The sequence below is a fragment of the Rhipicephalus microplus genome, unplaced genomic scaffold (assembly GCF_043290135.1).
Source record: "Rhipicephalus microplus isolate Deutch F79 unplaced genomic scaffold, USDA_Rmic scaffold_921, whole genome shotgun sequence".
Classification (NCBI taxonomy): Eukaryota; Metazoa; Arthropoda; class Arachnida; order Ixodida; family Ixodidae; genus Rhipicephalus; species Rhipicephalus microplus.
This window is the reverse complement of record NW_027465474.1, coordinates 1-12,500: the sequence shown is the minus strand read 5'-3', so window position 1 is coordinate 12,500 and position 12,500 is coordinate 1. Positions and strand designations below refer to the sequence as shown.

At 60.3% G+C, this 12,500-nt stretch overlaps 2 non-coding genes across 2 annotated transcripts; both read left to right on the top strand.

Moving 5' to 3' along the window:
• The first annotated feature begins 8,733 nt into the window (after window positions 1-8,733).
• On the top strand, window positions 8,734-10,548 carry LOC142795868 (small subunit ribosomal RNA). The gene has a single exon (XR_012893369.1). It is a non-coding gene; the product is annotated as a small subunit ribosomal RNA (ribosomal RNA).
• Window positions 10,549-12,267: 1,719 nt separating this feature from the next.
• Window positions 12,268-12,420, top strand: LOC142795867 (5.8S ribosomal RNA). The gene has a single exon (XR_012893368.1). It is a non-coding gene; the product is annotated as a 5.8S ribosomal RNA (ribosomal RNA).
• Window positions 12,421-12,500: the final 80 nt, after the last annotated feature.

Sequence of the window (12,500 nt, the reverse complement as noted above, 5' to 3'; positions counted from 1 at the left end):
AAGCACCACAGCGTTGTGTCAAAAAAGAGGTGCCTGAGAGAAACGCATGCGACTGCCGTGCTTTGCGGCATAGCACCGTGCGCAAAAACGGTGCGCATGCAAGAGGTGTCAGAGCTAGCGAACTTTTGCCACGAGCAACAGGTCACTAAAAGCCTATAGATGACGGTGTTGGAGGAAAAGAAAAATATCGAGAAAGCACTGCGGTGTGCCGTGCGTAGGGACGGGCGCGCGTGCCACATGCCGCCGAAATATGGGTGTCGGAGAAAACAGAGTGCCGCGCGTAACGAGGGGCGCGCGTGTTACAGAGAGATATGCCCAAACGCATGAAAGTGTACGCAGGTGTCCTAAGGCAGTTTTTTTTTTTTTTCCTCATTTTGATGTCGCCCCGGCTGACGTGGTTTTCGTTTTTCCGTGCCGCCCCGGCTGACGCGGTTTTCGTTTTTCCGTGCCGCCCCGGCTGACGCAGTTTTTGCGCCGCCCCGGCTGACGCGGTTTTCGCGCCGCCCCGGCTGACGCGGTTCCGACTTTGCACTTTTTGGCTCACCCCGGCTGGCGGCCCACTCACTCGATCGCCAGGTCTGTTTGCCCCGGTGGTTCCACCGCCAGGCTTAAGCGCGAACTTTTTTTGTTTGTTTTCTTTTGATTAAGCGCAAGCTTTTTTCTTTGTTTTCTTTTGATTAAGCGCGGGCTTTTTTCTTTGTTTTTTTTGCATTCGCCCCGGCAGACGCGGTTTTTGCGCCGCCCCGGCTGACGCGGTTTTTGCCGCCCCGGCTGACGCAGTTCGGACTTAGCACTTTTCGGCTGTGCCTGGCTGGCGGCCCACTCACTCGATCGCCATGTCTGTTTGCCACAGTTTTCCCGGTGGTGCCGCACCCGGGCTCGCCCCGGCTGACGCGGTTTCGTGCCGCCCCGGCAGACGCGGTTTTCGCGCCGCCCCGGCTGACGCGGTTTCGTGCCGCCCCGGCAGACGCGGTTTTTTGCCGCCCCGGCAGACGCGTTTTTTTTTTCTTTCGCCCCGGCTGACGCAGTTTTCGCGCCGCCCCGGCAGACGCGGTTTTCGCGCCGCCCCGGCAGACGCGGTTTTTTGCGCCGCCCCGGCTGACGCAGTTCGGACTTGGCACTTTTTGGCTGAGCCTGGCTGGCGGCCCACTCACTCGATCGCCATGTCTGTTTGCCACAGTTTTCCCGGTGGTGCCGCACCCGGGCTCGCCCCGGCTGACGCAGTTTTCGCGCCGCCCCGGCTGACGCGGTTTCGTGCCGCCCCGGCAGACGCGGTTTTTTGCGCCGCCCCGGCTGACGCGGTTTTTTGCCGCCCCGGCTGACGCAGTTCGGACTTGGCACTTTTCGGCTGTGCCTGGCTGGCGGCCCACTCACTCGATCGCCATGTCTGTTTGCCACAGTTTTCCCGGTGGTGCCGCACCCGGGCTCGCCCCGGCAGACGCGTTTTTTTTTTTTCTTTCGCCCCGGCTGACGCAGTTTTCGCGCCGCCCCGGCTGACGCGGTTTCGTGCCGCCCCGGCAGACGCGGTTTTTTGCGCCGCCCCGGCTGACGCGGTTTTTGCCGCCCCGGCTGACGCAGTTCGGACTTAGCACTTTTTGGCTGAGCCTGGCTGGTGGCCCACTCACTCGATCGCCATGTCTGTTAGCCACAGTTTTCCCGGTGGTGCCGCACCCGGGCTCGCCCCGGCTGACGCAGTTTTCGCGCCGCCCCGGCTGACGCGGTTTCGTGCCGCCCCGGCAGACGCGGTTTTCGCGCCGCCCCGGCTGACGCGGTTTTTGCCGCCCCGGCTGACGCAGTTCGGACTTAGCACTTTTCGGCTGTGCCTGGCTGGCGGCCCACTCACTCGATCGCCATGTCTGTTTGCCACAGTTTTCCCGGTGGTGCCGCACCCGGGCTCGCCCCGGCTGACGCAGTTTTCGCGCCGCCCCGGCTGACGCGGTTTCGTGCCGCCCCGGCAGACGCGGTTTTCGCGCCGCCCCGGCTGACGCGGTTTCGTGCCGCCCCGGCAGACGCGGTTTTTTGCCGCCCCAGCTGACGCAGTTCGGACTTAGCACTTTTTGGCTGAGCCTTGCTGGCGGCCCACTCACTCGATCGCCATGTCTGTTTGCCACAGTTTTCCCGGTGGTGCCGCACCCGGGCTCGCCCCGGCAGACGCGTTTTTTTTTTTCTTTCGCCCCGGCTGACGCAGTTTTCGCGCCGCCCCGGCAGACGCGGTTTTCGCGCCGCCCCGGCAGACGCGGTTTTTTGCGCCGCCCCGGCTGACGCGGTTTTTTGCCGCCCCGGCTGACGCAGTTCGGACTTGGCACTTTTTGGCTGAGCCTGGCTGGCGGCCCACTCACTCGATCGCCATGTCTGTTTGCCACAGTTTTCCCGGTGGTGCCGCACCCGGGCTCGCCCCGGCTGACGCAGTTTTCGCGCCGCCCCGGCAGACGCGGTTTCGTGCCGCCCCGGCAGACGCGGTTTTTTGCGCCGCCCCGGCTGACGCGGTTTTTTGCCGCCCCGGCTGACACGGTTCGGACTTTGCACTTTTCGGCTGTGCCTGGCTGGCGGCCCACTCACTCGATCGCCATGTCTGTTTGCCACAGTTTTCCCGGTGGTGCCGCACCCGGGCTCGCCCCGGCAGACGCGTTTTTTTTTTTTTTTCTTTCGCCCCGGCTGACGCAGTTTTCGCGCCGCCCCGGCTGACGCGGTTTCGTGCCGCCCCGGCAGACGCGGTTTTTTGCGCCGCCCCGGCTGACGTGGTTTTTGCCGCCCCGGCTGACGCAGTTCGGACTTTGCACTTTTTGGCTGAGCCTGGCTGGCGGCCCACTCACTCGATCGCCATGTCTGTTTGCCACAGTTTTCCCGGTGGTGCCGCACCCGGGCTCGCCCCGGCAGACGCGTTTTTTTTTTTTCCTTCGCCCCGGCAGACGTGGTTCCCCCCCCCCCCTCCGTCTTTCTTTTTGTTTTTTTTTTTCGCCGCGGCTGAAGTGGATTTTTCGGTGCCTCGACGCCCCGGTAGTCGCGGTTTTTCCGTTTCCGCACGGCCCCGGCTGACGCTGCTCGGTCACAGTCGCCTTTTGTGGTGATTGCAGACTTCTTGAGCGCGGGTGTTTTTTTTTTTTGTTGTTGTTGTTGTTTTATTACGCATTCGCTCCAGCAGACGCTGTTTAGACTTTTTGTTTCCTCTTTTATCCTGCGACGAGGTGACGAGGTTTATTCGGTGCCCCGCCGCCCCGGCTGAAGTGATTTTTCCTGTCCCGTGCCGCCCCGGCTGACGCGGTTGGGACTTCGCGTTTGTTCGGCCGCCACGGGTTTTGGCGCACTCGCTCGGTTGCTTGTTGTTGCCACTTGTTGCGAACCCAGGTTTCTTGAGCGAGCGCGGGCGTTTTTTCTTCCTTTCTTTCTTTGTTCTATGTGTTAGCGAATCGGCCTTTAATATCACACGAGGACTCACAACCAACAATTTTCAGTTTGAAGTGTAAAAAATCTGCAGGTGTTGACGTAACTGACTTGCCCCGTACCCTTGAGTACATCCATGAAGTTCTCGTAGTACTACTAAATCGCATTATTCCAAGTGGAGAAATTCCCATAAACTTGCAAACCTCTACACGAAAATCGGTGCGCGTGATAAAGTTGAAAATTATCGTCCGATATCAAATGTGCCTTCTATAACACAAATTCTAGGAAAAAAAAAAAAAAAAACACTTGTTCGCCGTTTTCTGCGCCGTGACTGGCAGCACTCCGGCGAAGCGAAACGGGGTCGATTCGAGCACGATATCGGCGTCTTTCGACGTGCTCGCCGGCGACCGTCGCACGAGTACGTCGCACGAGCGCGTCTGCCGGGGCGCCGTTTGCGAAGCCGACGCAAAAGTGGGAACCGCCGCTCGGATGATCGCCGCTTTCGGCAGAGTGAGTGTTGGCACTCCGGGGAAGCGAAACAGCGTGAATGCGCCCACGAAATCGGCGTATTTTGAAGTGCCCGCCGGCGACCGTCGCACGAGTACGGTAAACCGCGTCAGCCGGGGCGTAGTTCGGGACGCCGACGAAAAAGTGGGAAGCGCAACTCGGATCTTCGCCGTTTTTGCAGGAGTGAGTGGCGGCCCTCCTGCGAGACCAAGAAGCATCGATTCGTGCACGAATTCGGCGCCTTTCGACGTGATCGCCGGCGACCGTCGCTCGAGTAGGGCAAACCGCGTCTGCCGGGGCGGGCTTCGGGACGCCGATGCGAAAGTGGGAAACGCTGCTCGGATGTTCGCCGTTTTTGGCCGAGTGAGTGCTGGCACACGGGCGAAGCCAAACGGGGCCGATTACGGCACGATATCGGCGTCTTTCGACGTGCCCGCCGGCGACCGTCGCACGAGTACGGTAAACCGCGTCAGCCCGGGCGGAGTTCGGGACGCCGATGCGAAAGTGGAGAACGCCGCTCGGATCTTCGCCGTTTTTGGAGGAGTGAGTGGCGGCACTCCGGAGAAGCCAGGGAGCGCCAATTAGCGCACGATATCGGCGTCTTTCGACGCGCTCGCCGGCGACCGTCGCACGAGTAGGGCAAACCGCGTCTGCCGGGGCGGGGTTTACGACGCCGACGCAAAAGTGGGAACCGCCGCTCGGATGTTGGCCGTTTTTGGCAGAGTGAGTGCTGGCACTCCGGCGACGCGAAAGAGCGCGAATGCGCCCACGAAAGTGGCGTATTTGGACGTGCGTGACGGCGACCGCTGCAGGAGTACGAAAAACCACGTCAGCCGGGGCGAGCGACACACGGCGGTCTGGGTGCTTATCGCTGCTATTATAGGGGCACCCCGGCAGACGCAGAAAAAAAAAAAAAAATTTTCGACCTTCTTTTTTGCTGGTCGAGCTCGGGTAACCCAGGTCGCAATGGGAGCCGCGCACGAAAGCGGCGTCGCGAGACGCGTTCGCGGTCGCTAGTCGCACGAGCTCGGCAACCGCGTCAGCCGGCGCGGAGTTCGGGATGCCGACGGCTAAGTGGGTACCGCTGCTCGGATGTTCGCCGTTTTTGGCCGAGTGAGTGCTGGCACTCCGGTGAAGCCAAGGAGCGCCAATTCGTGCACGATATCGGCGTCTTTCGACGTGCCCGCCGGCCACCGCCGCACGAGTACGGCAAACCGCGTCTGCCGGGGCGGGGTTCGCGACGCGTACGCAATAGTGGGAACCGTCGCTCGGATGTTCGTCGTCTTTGGCCGAGCGAGTGCTGGCACTCCGGCGAAGCGAAACGGGGCCGATTCGGGCACGATATCGGCGTATTTCGACGTGCTCGCCGGCGACCGTCGCACGAGTACGGCAAAGCGCGTCTGCCGGGGCGAGGTTTGCGACGCCGACGAAAAAGTGGGAAGCGCCGCTCGGATCTTCGCCGTTTTTGCAGGAGTGAGTGGCGGCCCTCCTGCGAGACCAAGAAGCATCGACTCGCGCACGATATCGGTGTCTTTCGACGTGCCCGCCGGCCACCGCCGCACGAGTACGGCAAACCGCGTATGCCGGGGCGGGGTTGGCGACGCCGACGCAAAAGTGGGAACCGCCACTAGGATGTTCGCCGTTTTTGGCAGAGTGAGTGCTGGCACTCCGGCGAAGCGAAAGAGCGCGAATGCGCCCACGAAAGTGGCGTGTTTGGACGTGCTTGACGACGACCACCGCAGGAAAACGAAAAACCACGTCAGCCGGGGCGAGCGACCCATGGCGGTCTGGGTGCTTATCGCTGCTATTATAGGGGCACCCCGGCAGACGCAAAAAAAAAAAAAAAATTTTTTTCGACATTCTTTTTTGCTCGTCGACCTCGGGTGACCCAGGTCGCAGTGGGAGCCGCGCACGAAAGCGGCGTCGCGAGACGGCTTCGCGGTCGCTAGTCGCACGAGCTCGGCAACCGCGTCTGCCGGGGCGGAGTTCGGGACGCCGACGGCTAAGTGGGAACCGCCGCTCGGATGTTCGCCGTTTGTGGCCGAGTGAGTGCTGGCACTCCGGCGAAGCCAAACGGGGCCGATTCCGGCACGATATCGGCGTCTTTCTACGTGCTCGCCGGCGACCGTCGCACGAGTACGGCAAAGTGCGTCTGCCGGGGCGGGGTTTGCGACGCGTACGCAATAGTGAGAACCGTCGCTCGGATGTTCGTCGTCTTTCGCCGAGCCAGTGCTGGCAATCCGGCGAAGCCGAACGGAGCCGATTCGGGCACGATATCGGCGTCTTTCCACGTGCTCGCCGGCGACCGTCGCACGAGTACGGTAAACCGCGTCAGCCGGGGCGGAGTTCGGGACGCCGATGCGAAAGTGGGAAGCGCCGCTCGGATCTTCGCCGTTTTTGGAGGAGTCAGTGGCGGCACTCCGGTGAAGCCAAGGTGCGCCAATTCGCGCACGATATCGGCGTCTTTCGACGTGCCCGCCGGCCACCGTCGCACGAGTACGGCAAACCTCGTCTGCCGGGGCGGGGTTTGCGACGCCGACGCAAAAGTGGGAACCGCCGCTCGGATGTTCGCCGTTTTTGGCAGAGTGAGTGCTGGCACTCCGGCGAAGCGAAAGAGCGCGAATGCGCCCACGAAAGTGGCGTGTTTGGACGTGCTTGACGACGACCACCGCAGGAAAACGAAAAACCACGTCAGCCGGGGCGAGCGACCCATGGCGGTCTGGGTGCTTATCGCTGCTATTATAGGGGCACCCCGGCAGACGCAAAAAAAAAAAAAATTTTTTTCGACATTCTTTTTTGCTCGTCGACCTCGGGTGACCCAGGTCGCAGTGGGAGCCGCGCACGAAAGCGGCGTCGCGAGACGGCTTCGCGGTCGCTAGTCGCACGAGCTCGGCAACCGCGTCTGCCGGGGCGGAGTTCGGGACGCCGACGGCTAAGTGGGAACCGCCGCTCGGATGTTCGCCGTTTGTGGCCGAGTGAGTGCTGGCACTCCGGCGAAGCCAAACGGGGCCGATTCCGGCACGATATCGGCGTCTTTCTACGTGCTCGCCGGCGACCGTCGCACGAGTACGGCAAAGTGCGTCTGCCGGGGCGGGGTTTGCGACGCGTACGCAATAGTGAGAACCGTCGCTCGGATGTTCGTCGTCTTTCGCCGAGCCAGTGCTGGCACTCCGGCGAAGCCGAACGGAGCCGATTCGGGCACGATATCGGCGTCTTTCCACGTGCTCGCCGGCGACCGTCGCACGAGTACGGTAAACCGCGTCAGCCGGGGCGGAGTTCGGGACGCCGATGCGAAAGTGGGAAGCGCCGCTCGGATCTTCGCCGTTTTTGGAGGAGTCAGTGGCGGCACTCCGGTGAAGCCAAGGTGCGCCAATTCGCGCACGATATCGGCGTCTTTCGACGTGCCCGCCGGCCACCGTCGCACGAGTACGGCAAACCTCGTCTGCCGGGGCGGGGTTTGCGACGCCGACGCAAAAGTGGGAACCGCCGCTCGGATGTTCGCCGTTTTTGGCAGAGTGAGTGCTGGCACTCCGGCGAAGCGAAAGAGCGTGAATGCGCCCACGAAAGTAGCGTATTTGGACGTGCTTGACGGCGACCGCCGCAGGAGTACGAAAAACCACGTCAGCCGGGGCGAGCGACCCACGGCGGTCTGGGTGCTTATCGCTGCTATTATAGGGGCACCCCGGCAGACGCAGAAAGAAAAAAAAAAATGGGGACATGGCGTGCGTCACCGTGCGGCTTCGCAGCGTTGCCGAAGTCGCCGAGCCCTTCGACTGAGCCGAACGGCGGACAGGGAACGTTGGTCGGCCGTTCTAACCTGTCGGTGCCACGCCGAGACGTCGTTAAGGAAAACCGCGTCGTGGGCCTCTACGACGCCGTCGAGTCGTTGTACGTTTGGTGTCCAGCGTGTCGGCGGCGAGTAGCGGACACGTCGTTCACGACTTCGGTCTTTCGCAGTCGACGCGAACTTGCGGAGAGTCGTGGTGCCTCACGTTTTCGGCAGAAACCGCGGCGGAATTTTCCCGTGCGTGCGCGCACGACCTCGGTGCTGTGCCGTCAGCGTAGTGTTGCACAAACTCGTGGCCTACCCAAGGTGCGGTACGTTTGCGGCCGTATCCTCGGTGGGAATTTCGTGAGTAGGGTCGCAAATTCTACGACCTCGGCGGGTTTGAGAGCGACGTAGACTTGTGGCACGCTCAACATGCCACACGTTTCGGGGCACACCCGCGGTGAAATTTTCTCGAGTACGCTCGTATTAGGGCCCAAGGAGGTCTGGGTACTTATCGCTGCTATTATGTGGGGGTTCTCGTGAGCGGCGTACGCGAAAGCGACCGGGTGTCTGATATGCGGCGGGCTTCGGCCTCGTCAAGCGTGTCCTCGGGTCTGCTCCAGGGGAATCCACGGCAGTCGTCTGCAGCCTCATCCGCTTGATGCGTTAGGGGCTGGTTGTCGGACGGTGCCGTTTTACCACGATATCGAGGTGTGTTCCGTGTCGTCCTCGGGCGATTCAGATGCGAAAGCGCCGAAGACGCGGGCGTGACCCGTCGTCTGGCGGCTTTGCAGTCTCGGCTCCGTTGCTAGTTCCGGCCGGTCCACCGACAGTGCAGCGGGCTTGGGCAACCCGCACGGCGCGACCGAGTCGATGCAACGAAAAAGAGCGAGCATGAACGTGCTTCTTGCCGCACGGCTCCCACTCGTCTTTCGGGAAGGTTGTGCCGTAGCGAGCTCGAACGCCGTCATCTCGGAGTGCAAAATAAGCGTGTTGGGGCGCCTGAAGGTGGCCTCCGCCGCACACAGACTGCGTCCGGCCCGCCGAGGGCGAGGACGGACGCGCAGTCGAACGATTACCTGGTTGATCCTGCCAGTAATCATATGCTTGTCTCAAAGATTAAGCCATGCATGTCTAAGTACATGCCGAAATAAGGCGAAACCGCGAATGGCTCATTAAATCAGTTATGGTTCCTTAGATCGTTTCTTCCTACTTGGATAACTGTGGCAATTCTAGAGCTAATACATGCAGTGAGCCTGGAGCCCTTTGGGTAACGGGTGCTTTTATTAGACCAAGATCGATCGGGTTTCGGCCCGTATTGTGTGGTGACTCTGGATAACTTTGTGCTGATCGCATGGCCACGAGCCGGCGACGTTTCTTTCAAGTGTCTGCCTTATCAACTTTCGATGGTAGGTTACTTGCTTACCATGGTTGTTACGGGTAACGGAGAATCAGGGTTCGATTCCGGAGAGGGAGCCTGAGAAACGGCTACCACATCCAAGGAAGGCAGCAGGCGCGCAAATTACCCACTCCCGGCACGGGGAGGTAGTGACGAAAAATAACAATACGGGACTCTTTTGAGGCCCCGTAATTGAAATGAGTACACTCTAAATCCTTTAACGAGGATCAATTGGAGGGCAAGTCTGGTGCCAGCAGCCGCGGTAATTCCAGCTCCAATAGCGTATACTAAAGCTGCTGCGGTTAAAAAGCTCGTAGTTGGATCTCAGTTCCAGACGAGTAGTGCATCTACCCGATGCGACGGCTCGGACTGAACATCATGCCGGTTCTTTCTTGGTGCACTTCATTGTGTGCCTCGAGATGGCCGGTGCTTTTACTTTGAAAAAATTAGAGTGCTCAACGCAGGCGAGTCGCCTGAATAAACTTGCATGGAATAATAGAACAAGACCTCGTTTCTGTTCTGTTGGTTTTTGGAATACGAGGTAATGATTAAGAGGGACGGACGGGGGCATTCGTATTGCGGCGCTAGAGGTGAAATTCTTGGACCGTCGCAAGACGAACTACTGCGAAAGCATTTGCCAAGAATGTTTTCATTGATCAAGAACGAAAGTCAGAGGTTCGAAGGCGATCAGATACCGCCCTAGTTCTGACCATAAACGATGCCAACCAGCGATCCGCCTGAGTTACTCAAATGACTCGGCGGGCAGCTTCCGGGAAACCAAAGTATTTGGGTTCCGGGGGAAGTATGGTTGCAAAGCTGAAACTTAAAGGAATTGACGGAAGGGCACCACCAGGAGTGGAGCCTGCGGCTTAATTTGACTCAACACGGGAAAACTTACCCGGCCCGGACACTGGGAGGATTGACAGATTGAGAGCTCTTTCTTGATTCGGTGGATGGTGGTGCATGGCCGTTCTTAGTTGGTGGAGCGATTTGTCTGGTTAATTCCGATAACGAACGAGACTCTAGCCTATTAAATAGGTGCGGGGTTCCCAGCACCTTACAACCTTCTTAGAGGGACAAGCGGCTCCTAGCCGCACGAAACAGAGCAATAACAGGTCTGTGATGCCCTTAGATGTCCGGGGCCGCACGCGCGCTACACTGAAGGAAGCAGCGTGTCTTTATCCCTGTCTGAAAAGACTGGGTAACCCGTGGAACTTCTTTCGTGATTGGGATAGGGGCTTGCAATTGTTCCCCTTGAACGAGGAATTCCCAGTAAGCGCGAGTCATAAGCTCGCGTTGATTACGTCCCTGCCCTTTGTACACACCGCCCGTCGCTACTACCGATTGAATGATTTAGTGAGGTCTTCGGACCGATGTCCGGCGCGGCCTTTCGGTTGCGCCGGTCTGTTGGAAAGATGACCAAACTTGATCATTTAGAGGAAGTAAAAGTCGTAACAAGGTTTCCGTAGGTGAACCTGCGGAAGGATCATTAACGGATTGTGAAGGGTGAGCGCCTCAGCTGCGTCTGCGCCCGACACTTTCTGCCGCTGACCCCGTTTGGACGCGGGGTCGGCTTTTCCCCACGGGGCTGCCTGAATGTGGAGCGGCACCCCGTGACAAATTGTTGCGCCCAGCGGACGCCAACACCGCGACCTTGGACGGTCGGCCAGGTGGCGGACGCGGGTACAAACGGCGCAACGCACTCATAGGTCGGCTTTCGACCCGCCACTGCACCGTGGCTCGAAGCGCTCGAAATGCGCGACCCGACCGCTGCGGGACCGCCTAGTACTGTAAACAGGAGCGGCGGAGCGCGAACGGCGAGTCGTGGTTACGTCGGTAGAAGGCGAGGCTGCGCGTTCCCGAAACGCCAGCCGAGTGCCCTCCCGACCGTTCGAGCGTGCAAGAACGAGACCCGACAATCGCGCGGCGACTGCCAAGTACGAGAGGAACGGCACAAGCGTCGGCGGTCGGTCAAGGAACTGGCGATGTGACGGGTCCGCTGTGCACCAGTGCATACCGTCCCGCCGTCCGCGGCAAGCGCCTCCGCGTCCTCGGGTGACGGAGGCTGCCGGTCGGTTCTTGCAGGCGAGGGATCTCGCTGGCACCGGTTCGCGTTGACGCGCGGCCGGTCATGGCACGGCGATGCGACGGCCGAGGTGCGCAGTACTCGATGGAGGAACCGCACGCTCCGATGACCGTCCCGCCCTCCGCGGCGTATGCGTACCGACCGTAATGGTTGCAGCAGCGCCGGCCGGCTTTTGAATTCGCCACACGAAACACGGTGCGAGATCGCGGTTAGGGGAGCGTCGACGTTGCCAGGCGTTTTGCTTGCTGCCGAGGGAAAGGCGGCACGGCCACGTCGCGCTCGTCGCGATTAGCGGGTCTGCGCGCTTTGGGAAGGTGCCGCAACGACTTGCCGAAAGAGGAAGCACGGAAGAACGAGGGACTTGGACGTCCCGACAATTGAACGCACTTGCGGCCAGGCCCTTGCTGGCTTCGTTCTTCCGCCTCGAGTAGGCTCGTACGCGGCTCCGGCGCCGAAAGTGGTCCTTGGCACCGACTTCGGTGGACGTGGGAAGTGCCGCGCAAGTACGGCGCGCCTGGCTCCACCTGTTGGCTAAAGTAGGCAGCCGGATCGGCATTTTGGTGTGCGGTGGCAAACCGTGGATGCGAAAAAAGCTTGTGCGATTTCGTGGAACAAAAAGCGGGGGTCCCCCTTTTTATGCGGAGGAGACCGACCCGCCCGCCGTGGTGAACCGCGACGCCACGGTAAAAACGGGAGAGGCTTGTCGATGGGACCGTGCATCCCGCGCTCCACGGAGGCCGGGAGGCGGCCGCCCGAGGAAATGTGTAGCCGTCGAGGCCCGCATCTGCGTGCACTCTTATCCAAATGGGTGTACCGCAGGCATTTTCTGGTTAGGCGGGCCAATGAGAGCGAGCACACAACGATACCTACGGGTCCGGCTTGGAGAACCGGCTTCGACGCCTCCCGAGTATTTATAGAGGGGTGGACCACGAAAGCACTCGCAAGTAGCGGAAGCGAAACGCCGTCCGAAACACACCGTTTGCTCGATTTGCGGCAGCCGAAAAAGGCGCGGCAGAGTTTTGGAGTCCAAGCGTGCGCTGAAAAGCGCCCTTCTTGGCCACTGTTTGGCCGAGTGCCAGAAACGTTTGGTTTTGACTGTACGGAATTGAACAAACACTTTTTCACGACTCTAAGCGGTGGATCACTCGGTTCTCGGGTCGATGAAGAACGCAGCCAGCTGCGAGACTTGGTGTGAATTGCAGGACACACTGAGCACTGATTCTTTGAACGCACATTGCGGCCTTGGGTCTTCCCTTGGCTTCGTCTGTCTGAGGGTCGGATCACATATCAAGAGAGCCTTCGGCGCACAAGGGAACGTGAGCCGTCGACTCGTTTTGACCGCGTCGGCAACACGGACA